The sequence below is a fragment of the Sitophilus oryzae genome, unplaced genomic scaffold (genome assembly GCF_002938485.1).
Source record: "Sitophilus oryzae breed Bouriz unplaced genomic scaffold, Soryzae_2.0 scaffold_172_pilon_pilon, whole genome shotgun sequence".
Lineage (NCBI taxonomy): Eukaryota > Metazoa > Arthropoda > Insecta > Coleoptera > Curculionidae > Sitophilus > Sitophilus oryzae.
The window spans coordinates 6,167,187-6,180,500 of NW_022146424.1; the positions used below are offsets into that span (position 1 = coordinate 6,167,187).

At 33.3% G+C, this 13,314-nt stretch overlaps 1 protein-coding gene across 1 annotated transcript in view; it reads left to right on the forward strand.

Annotated features, from left to right (window-relative positions):
• Nucleotides 1-1,080: 1,080 nt before the first annotated feature.
• Nucleotides 1,081-13,314, forward strand: part of LOC115881542 — a 457,389-nt gene continuing 445,155 nt past the window's right edge. Inside the window, exon 1 of the mRNA XM_030899082.1 lies at nt 1,081-1,264. The gene's annotated coding sequence lies outside the window, so the exon portion shown is untranslated. The remainder of the gene's footprint in view (nt 1,265-13,314) is intronic.

A 13,314-nucleotide genomic window follows, 5' to 3' on the forward strand; every position in this document is an offset into this window, starting at 1 on the left:
AAAATAGCTTATTGTTATTATGGAAGAAATAGTCTACACGCTGAAAAGGATTTATTTCTTGTACATTCCCCAAATAGGCCAGAAGAGTTATTAAATATTATAAATTCAAAAAAAATCCAACAGCAACAGGTATTAATAAATGCAAATATAAAAATAAGAATAATATTTATTTATAAAAGTCATCGAGAAATAATAAATGAAAATGAATTAAATATTTTGTTACAAGTGGAAGATGAAAAACAAGTAAGTACTCTTCCGCACTAGGTTGTCGTTGTTAACTGAGTTTACAATTCTCCATTGCATTCTATTGACCGCTGCTTTTTCCCACTGATTCTGGTTGTTTATCTCTTTTAAGTTTTCGTGGAAAATGTCCTTGTATCTTTTGAGTTGTCCACCCGGTTTCCTCTTACCGTCTACTACTTTACTCATCGTAAAGAGGATATTTTGGTAGGCGGTTTTCTTGCATACTGCATACGTGATTAGCCCATCTCAAGCGGGATTTAGTAATGATGACTTCAACGGTCTTGCATCTAGCTTTTTCAGGGACCGATACGTTTGATATATAGTGGAATCATTTGGTAAGTGTTGGACACAGGTTTCGCTTCCATATAACAGTGGGGATTATTATTGCTCGGTACACTGCAAGTTTCGTCTTTGTGCTCAAGTCATGATTGTAGAACATCATGTCTTTTAATTTCCAATATGCTCTTGAGGCGCTGCTAATCCCGTGCTGATTTTCAGAATCGATATTGGCCTTTTTCGAAATCAAACTGCCGAGGTAATATTGATATTAAGATAAAAAGAAAATTAAAACACACAGAAAACGTGTCTCATATATTCACTCATTATGCATATAAAATCCTTCACTCTAGAAGTCTATTAAAGCGGCGTCGTCTACCATGTCCTACGTCAATGTCAAACTCGCTGCAGAAACTTGGATCGTTCCCCATTATCGTCCCCAGTACGGCCGTTTTCCGACGGGAAAGAATCCAGTCGCCTACGTCGGTCGTGGACGATCGGAGTGGTGCGAGCATCGCCGACCGCATCCCAGGCATCTCGAATTTTAGTGTAGCTCGCGAAGGCCCTTGTGGAAGGTCGTTTTTCTGGATATCTGGACGCGCGCAATATCGTCATCTCGACGTAGAGTGGAATTTCGCGCGAAATATTTTTTTTTCGAAAGTATTTTTTTTGTTTGTGGTTTTTAGTGAGATTAATTTGCTGGATTTTTTTAAAGACTTTAATCGAATGAGATTCGGATCTACTGGTGTGTATTTATTTATAAATTTTATAGTCATTTATGGAAATTATTTAGAAGGGATATATTTCACTCAGTTGTTACAAACAAAAAATTATTACACAATTTATCACAACTTTTACTACAGTTGGGGGTTGGAAACTTTGGTGTTACAACTGCAAAATAAAACAATAATTCACTAGAATACACAAAAAAACTTTAATTTTGCGCGTTTGGCTATTTGGTTTATTTGTGTTTTATTTTACAACTTTTATTCAAATAATAATATATGTGACAAATTCTAGTGCGAAAAAAGTTGTTAAAAAACACTTGAAAAAGAATGTTGCATTTACGTACTGTTTTACAATATTATTTATATATCGCATTTTAAATATTAGCAACCTAACTGTGCAAGATAGGTATTTTTGGAATTACTTTTTTTGAGATTTTTAGTGGTAAAAGTCTTTTTATAAACTTTTTAATGAGATTGTGATTTTTAGGTGCGTATTTATTTGTAAAAAAAAAATAAAAAAAACCGGTTAAAATAAATATAATATTAATACAACAAAAAGGCAAGTATGTATATATATATGTAAAAAAGCAAGAAGCAATGTATTATATTTCATAAAGATATCTACAGTATGTCCCTGGACTGCCTTTACAAGAGGAAAAACTTCTTTATTATTGACATTTTGAGAAAAATGCATCCTTTAAAAAATATTTGCTTGTTCTAAAATAGTTAATTCCGTTTATACTTTTCCAAATTTCCATACCGTTTTAGAGAAAACTAAAGAAAACCTGATGAAATTATTGTGAATTTTAAAAGTCAAAACGCGTTTCTATGGTAATATAATTCCATTTTGATTCTTTGATAGGTTGATAATTATAGAATTTTATTTTCTATATTTTGCTAGTGTTAAAGAAGCACAAAATTTATTTAGTTTAATGCTACGGAAAGGGTAATAGTTATCGGAAAATGTGATACTAAAACCATCTATCAAAGAATGAAATAGAAATTATATTACATAGACGAATGCATTTTCCTCAAAATGTCAATAATAGAAAGAAAGAAAGAAAGAAAGAAAGAAATTGCTTTATTGTCATAAAAAAATTTTACAATTTTGTTGACAAAACTTAAAAAAAAGAATATAAAAAACATACAAAACTTCACTTAACAATAGAAAAACATATAAAACTAACAGCAAACATACAAAACTAAAACAATACTTTATACAATTATAGAAATTGTACATTGTCAAAAATTTATTTAATTAAATATAAATAAAATATAAACATACATGTAAATAAACAACTGTATATAATGTCAATACTAAATTTAAATCGATAGAAAACAAAATCATTTCTTAAATTTAGTGAATGTGTGTTAAATTTAGAACCCTAGATATTAATAAAAAAATCGTTAACCGCGTAAAAGGCTTTCTCCAGTAAGTATGATCTCAAGGCTCTGCGAAATGCAGGAAAGGATGAAATGGAATTAATTTCAGATGGCAGATGATAGTGCATTTTTTTTTGCATTGTACAATTGGGAACTCTTTACTAACTCAGAGTGAGGGGTTGGCAGATACATGTTATGCTCTGCGTTCCTAATTGGATAGCCATGAACTGGCTCTAGAGAAATACTCGATACGTGCTTGCGAACTAGGCAGACGGATTCGAGTATGAATAGGGAAGGAAGAGTTAATATTTTATATCTTCTAAACAAGTCCCGGCAGTGAGCACAACTGGTTAGCCTCAGTGAATATCGCACAGCTCTCTTTTGTAATTTGAAGATACGCTCAAATTGAGTCGCACAACACGCACCCCAGAATGGAAGTGCGTATCGGAGATGCGACTCATAAAGGGCATAATAGACTGTCCTAGATGTTGACAAATTAAGCACATTAGCAACTGATCTAAGTGCGAAACAGGCAGAACTTAATTTTTTAGCTAAAGCATCGATTGCAAATCCCATTTTAAATAGTTGTCCACAACAAGGCCTAAAAATTTCACAGAATCAACGACGTCAATGGTGGTATTATCAAGTTGAAAAGGTAGCAACGTACTTTTATATGATAAGACTTTAGTTTTAGAGACGTTGAGACACAGATAATTAGAATCGCACCATGTTTTTATGTTGATTAAGTCACTGGAAATGGTTCTATGAAGTGCCGTGGTGTCCGGGCTGCTCCATGTGAAACAAGTATCATCCGCGAAGAGACAGATTTTACCACTGATGTCCAGACTAGCAATATCGTTGATAAACAACAGAAACAAAATAGGACCTAGCACTGAGCCCTGAGGTACTCCGCATTCTATTGGCTTGCAAGAAGACACAGTCTTATCAACCCTCACACGCTGGTTTCTGTTGTTAAGGTAGGACTTAAACCATTCAAGAGGCGTTCCCCTGATACCATAGTACTGCAATTTGTTAGTAGGATGTTATGATTAACACAATCGAAAGCTTCGAGAAATCACAGAAAATTGTTGCTGTAACGAGACGGTTGTTCAGACTGGAGTATACATTATTAAACAGCGAAAACATAGCGTCATTTGTACATTTGTTACTCAAGAACCCAAACTGAAAGGGGGTGAGTATTTTGTATTTTAGAAGAAATGATACAAGCCTCTTTTTAACCAGTCTCTCCATGATCTTCGATAACGTGGGAAGGAGTGCAATTGGACGATAGTTGGAAGCTTGCTCTTTATCACCTCCTTTATGCAAAGGAATAATTATCGCCGACTTAAGGCAATTTGGAAAAGCACCATCTTCAAATGACATATTAATTAAGGCTGAAAGATGGTTTAATGTACATTCCGGCATACTAGAGAACATTTTAAGAGTAAGTCCCTGCTGAAGATTTATTTTTAATATCATTTAATGTATTGCGAAGCTCTGCCAACCCCACAGGCGTAAGGAAGAAACTGTGCAAATTAGCATTATAGTCAGAGAGAAATGATAGAGGATCAAGGGAGGGTGAGATAGTATTCACTATATTCTTCGCCACATTTACAAAGTAATTGTTTAGGTCCCTCAGGTGAAGTTGAGGTTATGTTGGACGAAGAAACCTTACTCCTCAAGTCATTCACAATCGACCATGTTTCTTTGGCAATATTACCGGACTCAGTCAACCTCCTATTGTAATAGATGTCCTTGGCGGCTTTTATAGTCTTATGGTAAATTTTTCCTGTAAAAGTTTCACGTACTCGTGAAAGAAGACACTATCCGAGAATTTTTTTAGGTGAGATAAAGAGCGCATGTATTTTTTTTGCAGATGTACGTAGGCCCTTAGTAGTCCAGGGTTTATGATGTTTAATTTTGACAGGCCTGAGAGGAAAGGCTTTGGATGCCAGACCAGATAATGTTTGTGTAAATCTGGAAACTTCAGTGTCTACATCACCAGAGATGACATGCCAATCTGTTGTTAGACAAAGCTGCTTAAAATTTATAAAGTTTTTTTCCGAAAAAATACGTCCTAATTTACGAAAAGTGTTTCTACTCTCGGATTTTATGGAAAATTTTGTTAATACTCCTTCATGATCAGAGAAGCCTGAGTTCAACACAGTACAGTCAACCAATTCTGGATCAAAGGATGACACGACATAGTCTATAGTACTAGAACAAGTTCTAGTGATTCTTGTTGGTGCATTAACATGCATTACTACACCAAAAGTCTCGAAGATAGACTGGAGAGATACCCGAGCATCACACACACTGGAGAAGTCAATATTAGGTCACCACACAAGATCAACCTGCTATTCACAGGCAGGGACTCTAGCAAACTCAGTAATTTCTGAAAGAACATATGCATATCTGCGTCAGGTGTTCTATAAATACAAACAATATAGAGGTCATAAGCAATGTGGTAGATGATAGAAAATTCAAACATTTTCTCGGCTAATAAGTGATCAAATTTTGTTATTGCCGTAAGGTTTTTGTTGTTGGTAGACATTATAATAGTACCTCCATGAGATAAATTACTTCTATTAAATCTAGCTATTGTTGTGTAATTTTTCACAAACACGGGCTCATCGGTATTTAACCAATGTTCCGTTATGGCAATGATTTCAGGAAATTTGAGCTGTTCCAATAAAAGAAATAATTCATCTGTTTTGTGTCTTAAGGACTGAACATTGATAAGAAAAATACCTAGCTTGCTATCGTCCGATTTATCAGAGGGTGCTTGATCCTCTGTTCGCGTCAAATGAATTAAAAATTTTTATTTTTAGATGGAGAGCCACTGGAAAAATACTTGCTGTGGCTTTCCCTAGACTTCTGAACGTGAAATAGCTTCTCTGATGAGAAAAAGGTCCTGAAGGCGGAGAGATCTGCCTCAACCTCAATAAAAAAGTGTTTCCTCTTTTAAAGACAACCTGTATAATAATATAGGAGATATTATAAAAAAAGTTTTTTTAGAGAATTTTACAACCTTGTATTTCAAAAGTTAAGAAGTTTAGGACATACATTCATATAAAGTTTTTTCTTGCTTTCTTTAATAGGTCCAATAATTCTCTTCCAAGAAACCTCCAAAAATATAAACATGTCATTAAGGAACACTCTGTATATACAGTATGTCCTCGGATTGTTTTTAAAAGAGAAAAAAAATTATTGGCATTGTGATAATTTCATTAAATTTTTCGCTTGTTCTCAAATGGTTAATTCTGTTTATACTTTTCCAAGTTTCCATACAGTTTTAAAGGAAATTACAAAATACATAAAGATATGGATGAATTTCTTAAAGAAGTTGATGTCTTAAAAAAAGCATTCATGGGACACAGGGCACAGAATAAATTTTAATGACGCTAAAATTATAATGAAAGAAGCGATAGCCTCTAAAAGAAAAATAAAAGAGGATTTTTTAATGCAATCTAATAAAAATAAATGTATTGCTCATGCATTTGTAGATGTTAGTAATGTATGGCAATCGCTTCTTCGATTTTAAAGAACATAACATACGTAAAATTTAAAAATAATCATACAGCAAGTTTAGGGCTTTTAGGTTTTACATTATTAAGTAATCGTTATCAGGTAGTAATTGTTAATTTTGAAGTGTAACTTGGGGGGGGGGGATATAATGTCATTTTAACAGGACGTCAACGGTTTCTTGTAGACGTATCTGTTTTAAAAAATTAAAGTGTTCTCGAATAGTTGAATTTAAATATTTTAAATAGTTTTTTTCTTTATTCTTTGTATTTTTTTGCTTCCGACGACGGAAAGAGACAAACTTTCCGAAACGTTAAGTATTTTTTTCTTTGTTAGGCAAATCTGTATAATACAGTTGTACAAATTTGCCTAACATAACTTCTGACAAGTAGTTTCCGTTTGGGTTTAACGCAGAAGTATTTACAAAAAATAACTATTTTATTTTGTCGATTTTCTTGCAGTGCAGTGGCAAAATACCCATATAGGATTTTTTGGAAAAATGAATCCGCCACATAGGTATAGACATTTTTTAAAAAAGTTTCCTCTTGTAAAGACAATCCGGGGACATACTGTATATCATTTTTTATAATGTTTATGTAAAAAATCTTCTTTATTTACGAGAGAAAATCTGAAGTGCCGACTGTAAATCATTATTAAGGCACGACTTGAAAAATAACGCGATATTTGTCATCGAAACAAGCGTCTCTCAAAATTTCTATAAATTCCGAGAGAGCGACGCAAACCCTCCTTTATATCCCCTGCCCTGGATTCCCTCTTTATCCCTTAGCCAAACGACTGGCGTCCGAACGATTTATCTCTGGGAATCCCTACTAGACGAAAAAAAAACAGAAAAGCAAAGTCAATATTTTAAAAGGATCCAAATATTTTTTCTAAGTGGCTTCGTGCTAGGAAAAAAGCAGGATATGAAATCCAAAAGGGATTTAGGTGTGTTTTGTTTTGCTTTGATCCTTTTTTTCTCTGTAGGTATTTGCAGGAAGTATTAATCGGGATTTATTCTGAAAAAAAGGTATATCTTCCAATTAGTAAAATCAGTTACGCAAATACTGTTTACTGTTTGTATAATACAGGGTTCGGCAATTGTGCGTCGGGCATCTGTAGCTCCTAGAATAAAAAACTTAAGAATTTTGTTCAAGTGTAAATCAAGTTTAATGTAAGATCTATTTCAGGAAACTATTTTAACTTCTATAGCCAAGTGGCTCAAAAAAGTGCGAGTGAATAGCAGATAAATAGAACACCCTGTATATTGTATTTTTGGCTCCCAACTCTCTTTAACGTGTCTATGTTGCGTATTCTGTCGAACAGTGTAGTCCCTTTTATTGTTCGTAATATTTTTATCTCTGTTGTTCTCATTTTCCTTTGTGTTTCTGATGTTTCTGCTCTTGGTTCAGCAGCGTAAGTCAGTATAGGTCTTGTACAGGTCTTATAAATTCACTAGCGTGTACCCGCGACTTCGTTCGCGTCGAATTAATCATCTGTAATGGTGATGATAAAGCAAAGCAAGAATTTCCATTAACATATCCGTGTTTTTGCAGTGTTCGTCTAATAGACTATATTTTTGTTTAAACGCTCGCTCTAAATTTGCGAAAAATTTTGAAATGTGTAAAAAAATTATATAGAAAACTTCGTAATATTTGAGGGGTAGTTTCATCTCGTTGGAATTTGACTTTCGAAAAATCCGTTTGCCAAAAATAAGCTTTTTACGTCAAGCAGCTCAAGCAGAATCGTGGTTAATCAATTACCCAACTTTTTGGGTAACAACACCCTGTATGATTTTTAAAAAAAAATAAAATATGTAAATATACAAAATAAATTATGCCGGTCCAAGCGTTTTCCTGAAAGACTAACCGTTTTCTAAATAACAAATATTGTAATATTTGAAGGGCGTTTTCACCCTCTTGGAATTTGAGATTCGAGAAACTCCTCCTTATCGAACCTCTACATCCCACAGTCAATCCGTTTGCCAAAAGTCAGCTTTAAACATCAAGCAGTTTAAGCAGAATCGTGATTACTCAATGGTCATATTTTTTGAAACACCCTGTATCAATTTTTAAAAAATCTTAAAATATGTAAAACAACAAAATAAAATTTACGTGTTTAAGAGTTTTTCCGAATAACTCACCGGTTTTTAAATAAAAATAATTTTAATATTTGAGGGGTGGTTTCATCCCCTTTGATCCCTTCTTATCGAACCTCTACACCATAAAGTCAATCCGTTTTCCAAAAATCAGCTTTTTACGTCAAGCGCTTTAAGCAGGATCGTGATTAATCAATGACCAGGTTTTCGAAATACCCTGTATACATTTTTAAAAAATCTTAAAATATGTAAAAAAGAACCCCCTTATTGGAACTGGAATTTCGAAAAATTTCGAAAAACCCTAGAATCAACCTGTATGCCAAAATTGAGCTTAGGTTGAGTGGTTTGAGCAGGATCGTGTTTAATCAGTGAGTTAGTCACTTAAGGATTTTATACAGGGTGGTCCGAACTGTATTCCGGAAACTTCAGCAGTATATTCAGCAGTTAAAAATAAGTAAAACAGTTCGTATAAATGTATGTCCTAAGATGCTTAGTTTCGGAGATACAGGGTGTAGAAGTTTCCTTTTTATTTCGATTTTATCCAAATAATTTCTGAAGTAACATTTGGATGAAAATTGGTTTTTGGGAGTTTTTTGACATGAGAAATTTGATTTTGATGTCAATATGACTCCTACTAGTAGAGGGCGCCACCTACATATTTTTAACTGATTTGAAGAGTAATAACTTTTAGTCCGTACCTGTATAAATCTACTGAGTAAAAAAATATACATTTACGACGTTTTTTACGTGAAAAAGGTCTCTTGGTAAAAATCGCTATGAGTAATGGTTTTCGAGATATTTGGAATCGAAATTATCAATACCTGTCATCATTGACATAAATTAAACATGTTGACTAAATAGTTATTAGACTGAAATCCTAAATTTGAAATGTTTTTGAGCCAAAAGTTCAACAGAAACTGTTTTACCATCATTTTTTGCAGAAAAAATTATGATTAGTTTAAAAAAATAAAAATTTCCCAAATTTATTATTTCGGTGAAATAACCATCTACTCAACTTGTTTATTTTTCGTCAATAATGACATGTATTGACCATTTCCATTCTAAATATCTTAAGAACGGTTGCTCGTAGCCATTTTTATAAAGAGATATTTTTTACGTAAAAAGTCACAGGAATGTAAATTCTTTTACTCGGTATTTTTATACAGGTACGGACAAAAAGTTATTACGCTTCAAAACAGTTAAAACACATGTAGGTGGCGCCCTCTAGTAGTAGGAGTCATATTGACATAAAAATCAAATTTCTCATGTCAAAAAACTCCCAGACCCCTATTTTCATCAAAATATTGACGTTACTTCAGAAATTATTTAGATAAAATTGAAAAAAAAATGAAACTTCTACACCTTGTATCTCCGAAACTAAGCGTTTTAGGTCATACATGTATACGAACTTTTTTACTTATTTTTATCTGTAGAATATGCTGCTGAAGTTTCCGGAATACAGTTCGGACCACCCTGTATGTATAGATAAGCCACCCTATAGAAGTTAAAATATCTTCTTGAAATGCTCGTATATCCTACAGATGCCCGACGCACTATTGCCGGACCCAGTATAAACTAAATAATAAGAAAGATCAAAATTAATATATTTAAGAAATGCCAGAATGGGAGAAGATCTCATACTATTTCATCACCACTACCTTATAGATCTATTGTGTCCCCCTTAAGAGTTATAACTCATCATACGGTCTCAGGACTTTGACAAAAGCCAGTATCTGAGACGGTTTTACAGAGGTTAGTTCTTATTCTCCGATATCAGTCGTACCAAAGTTTATGGCACGAATGGTTGTCATCTCGGTACACTCAGTGGTGAGGTGTTCTAGCTTTTCCCCATTTTCCCCACGGAATCTGCATTCGCACTTGTCCTTCTTTCAATCTACTGATGTGTTCATTGAGGAGACAGTGTCCTGTTAAAACCCCGTGACAATCCGAAGATTGTTCTTACTTAAACCAAGAAAAATCTTTGATTTTTTTTCTGTAGTAGGTTCTAGTAGTAGGTTCTCGGTAGTAGGTTTTTAAGCCCTATTTAAGATAAAATGTACGCATTTTCCTGCCTAACGAATGCTGGGGTAGGTAATGAAATATAAAAAATGTCAATATCTATGTGGCGGATTCATCTTTCCAAAAAAAGTCCTTTTTTCTTGTAGATTCAGGCTAGGTGCTGACATGCAATTTTAAGTCGCCCGATTATAATCGTTGCGTAATCGAAAAGAGCTATGAAGCTGTCAATAAGAATATATTGTTTTCACTTTTGCAACTAAATAATCGACCAACTTGAAACTGCATGCTGGCGCTATGTCTAAGCGTAAATGAGTTTTTAATTCTGAGTTATGTTATTATGAACTATTATGAAGTACTGATGAACACATCGTTCGGTGGTCCGGAAAGGCAGATGAAATGGCCAAACAAGTTCAACAAAAGAGTTCATAGTAGAACATTTGCCAAAATCCACAATAGACCGGATCTGGCAAAGACAGAACGACAGTCAAAGCTTTAGTGGATATAGTAACAGGGTATTGGAAGCTAAATAGGCATATAAAGCTGCTGAGATTCCGGCCGAAGCTTTGCCCTGGTTTTGTCAATTGAAGAAGAAATGACAGAACACATTTTATGTATCGACATAAAATTGCATTGGCAACAGTCTGGCAAATATGCGGTCTTTTATGCTAGGCAACGGTAGGCTGTTGACAAAGAGCTACATGGATCGTTCAGTCTCCAAGTTGCTAGACTTTTTCAAATAGATAAGATTGGAGAATGTAACCTAAGAATCAGAAGAGGACCACAATAAATCTGAAAAGATCCAATAGACACTTCGAAGGATCTAATATTTAGATATAGATGTAGATTGTATGGAAGGGGAGAAGTTAAGTTAAATTAATCACTGCGACCTTATAAATCTGTTGTGTCCTCATTGATTCAGTTATAACTCATCATAGAGTCCCAGGGCTTTGATAAAAGCCAGTATCTCAGACGTTTCTACAGAGGGTTTTTTTCCATTTCTCCATCTCCGATATTCAGTCGTTTAGTACGAGTTTATAGCAAGAATAGTAGTGTTCTGGTGTTTCCCCATTTTTCCACAGAATCTGCATTCACAGTTGTGTCTTTGCATCAATCTATTGAGGTGTTCATTGATGAGACAGTGTCCTGTTAAAAACCCCGTGACAATCCGAAGATTGTTCTTACTTAAACAAAGAAAAAGCTTTGATTTTTTTTCTGTAGTAGGTTCTAGTAGTAGGTTCTCGGTAGTAGGTTCCTATTTAAGATAAAATGTACGCATTTTCCTGCCTAAAGAATGCTGTGGTAGGTAATGAAATGTAAAAAATGTCAATACCTATGTGGCGGATTCATCTTTCCAAAAAAAGTCCTATATTATGAGTATTTCGCCACTGCAAGAAAATCTACAAAATAAAATAGTTATTTTTTTAAACACTGCTGCGTTAATCCAACGGAGACTAATTGTCAGCAGTGGTCTACCAATAAACTAATTTGCCTAAGGCCCAAAAAATCCTTAACGTTTCGGAAAGTTTATCTCTTTCCGCCGTCGAAAGCAAAAAAATTCAAAGAACAAAGAAAAAAACTATTTAAATTATTTAAATGCAATTATTGGAGAACACTTTAGTTTCTTTAAAGCAGGTACGTTTACAAAAACCGTTGACGTTCTGTTAAAATTACATTATGTCAGGTTAAACTTCAAAATTAACAATTACTACCTGATAACAATTACTTAATAAAGTAAAACCAAAAAGCTTCAAACTTTCTGTATGATTATTTTTAATTTGTTTTAAATTTTTACGTATCAAAAATCAAATAAGTGATTGCCATACAACCTAACTAACATCTCTCCAAAAACTCCTTTGGTATTTCACCACTGCACTGCCAGAAAAATCTACAAAATAAAATAGTTATTTTTTGTAAACACTTCTGCGTTAAACCTAAACGGACACTGCTTGTCAGTAGTTATGTTTACAGTTATACAAATTTGCCTAACAAAGAAATAAAATGCTTAACGTTTCGGAAAGTTTATCTCTTTCCGTCGTGGAAGCAAAAAAATACAAAGAATAAAGAAAAAAACTATTTAAAATATTTAATTTCAACTATTCGAGAACACTTTACTTTTTTAAAACAGATACGTCTACAAGAAATCGTTGACGTTCTGTTAAAATGACATTATATCAAGTTAATTTTCAAAATTAACAAATACTACCTGATAACAATTACTTAATAAGGTAAAACCATAAAGGATTTTTTTGGAGAGATGAATCCGCCACATAGGTATAGACATTTTTTATTACTAACATCTACAGATGAGCAATACATTTATTTTTATTGGATTGTATTAAAAAAACCTCTTTTATTTTTTTAGGGGCTATCGCGTCTTTGATTATAATTTTGGGCTTTTAAAATCTACTCTGTGCCCCGTGTCCCATGAATGCTGACAATTCTTAGATTTGTAAAAGTCACCCTTTCTTAAAATCTTTATGTTCTTTAATACGAACATTTTTTGTATTGAAATATAGTTTTCTTAATACATGCCAAATTACAAGCGGAAGTTCTTAGAAAGTGTAAATTATTTTCTAATAGCAAGACATTTTCTGTAGAGAAATTTAACTTAATATAATCATAGTTTTAATTGCAAACGATTTAATTATAAATTGCTTTATTGTTTACGTTGCCCCGGAAGCTTACTTTCTAAACAGGGGAAGTTGTCGAATTTTCGAACTATTGTGCTTAGGGATAAACTTAAACGTGGCCTAATCTATTATCTTACTGCTGTATAAACATGTTTGTTGTCGCACTCCCCGGCTAAAAGCATTCATTTATATTCCTAAGTTTGGACGCTTAATAGTACTATTTTGTCAACTCTGCTTAACAGAGACTAAGTGTGTAATATGAAATAATAATTAATTTTAATTGCTACTTTATTAAAGACAGAATATTTTATTAGATTAAATTTAAAAAAAAATATACAATGAAGTTTAAGATCAATAAAAATATTTATTTTAAATATTAAGTTGCATAGAAAAAAGTTATATGTATAGTCTGTCC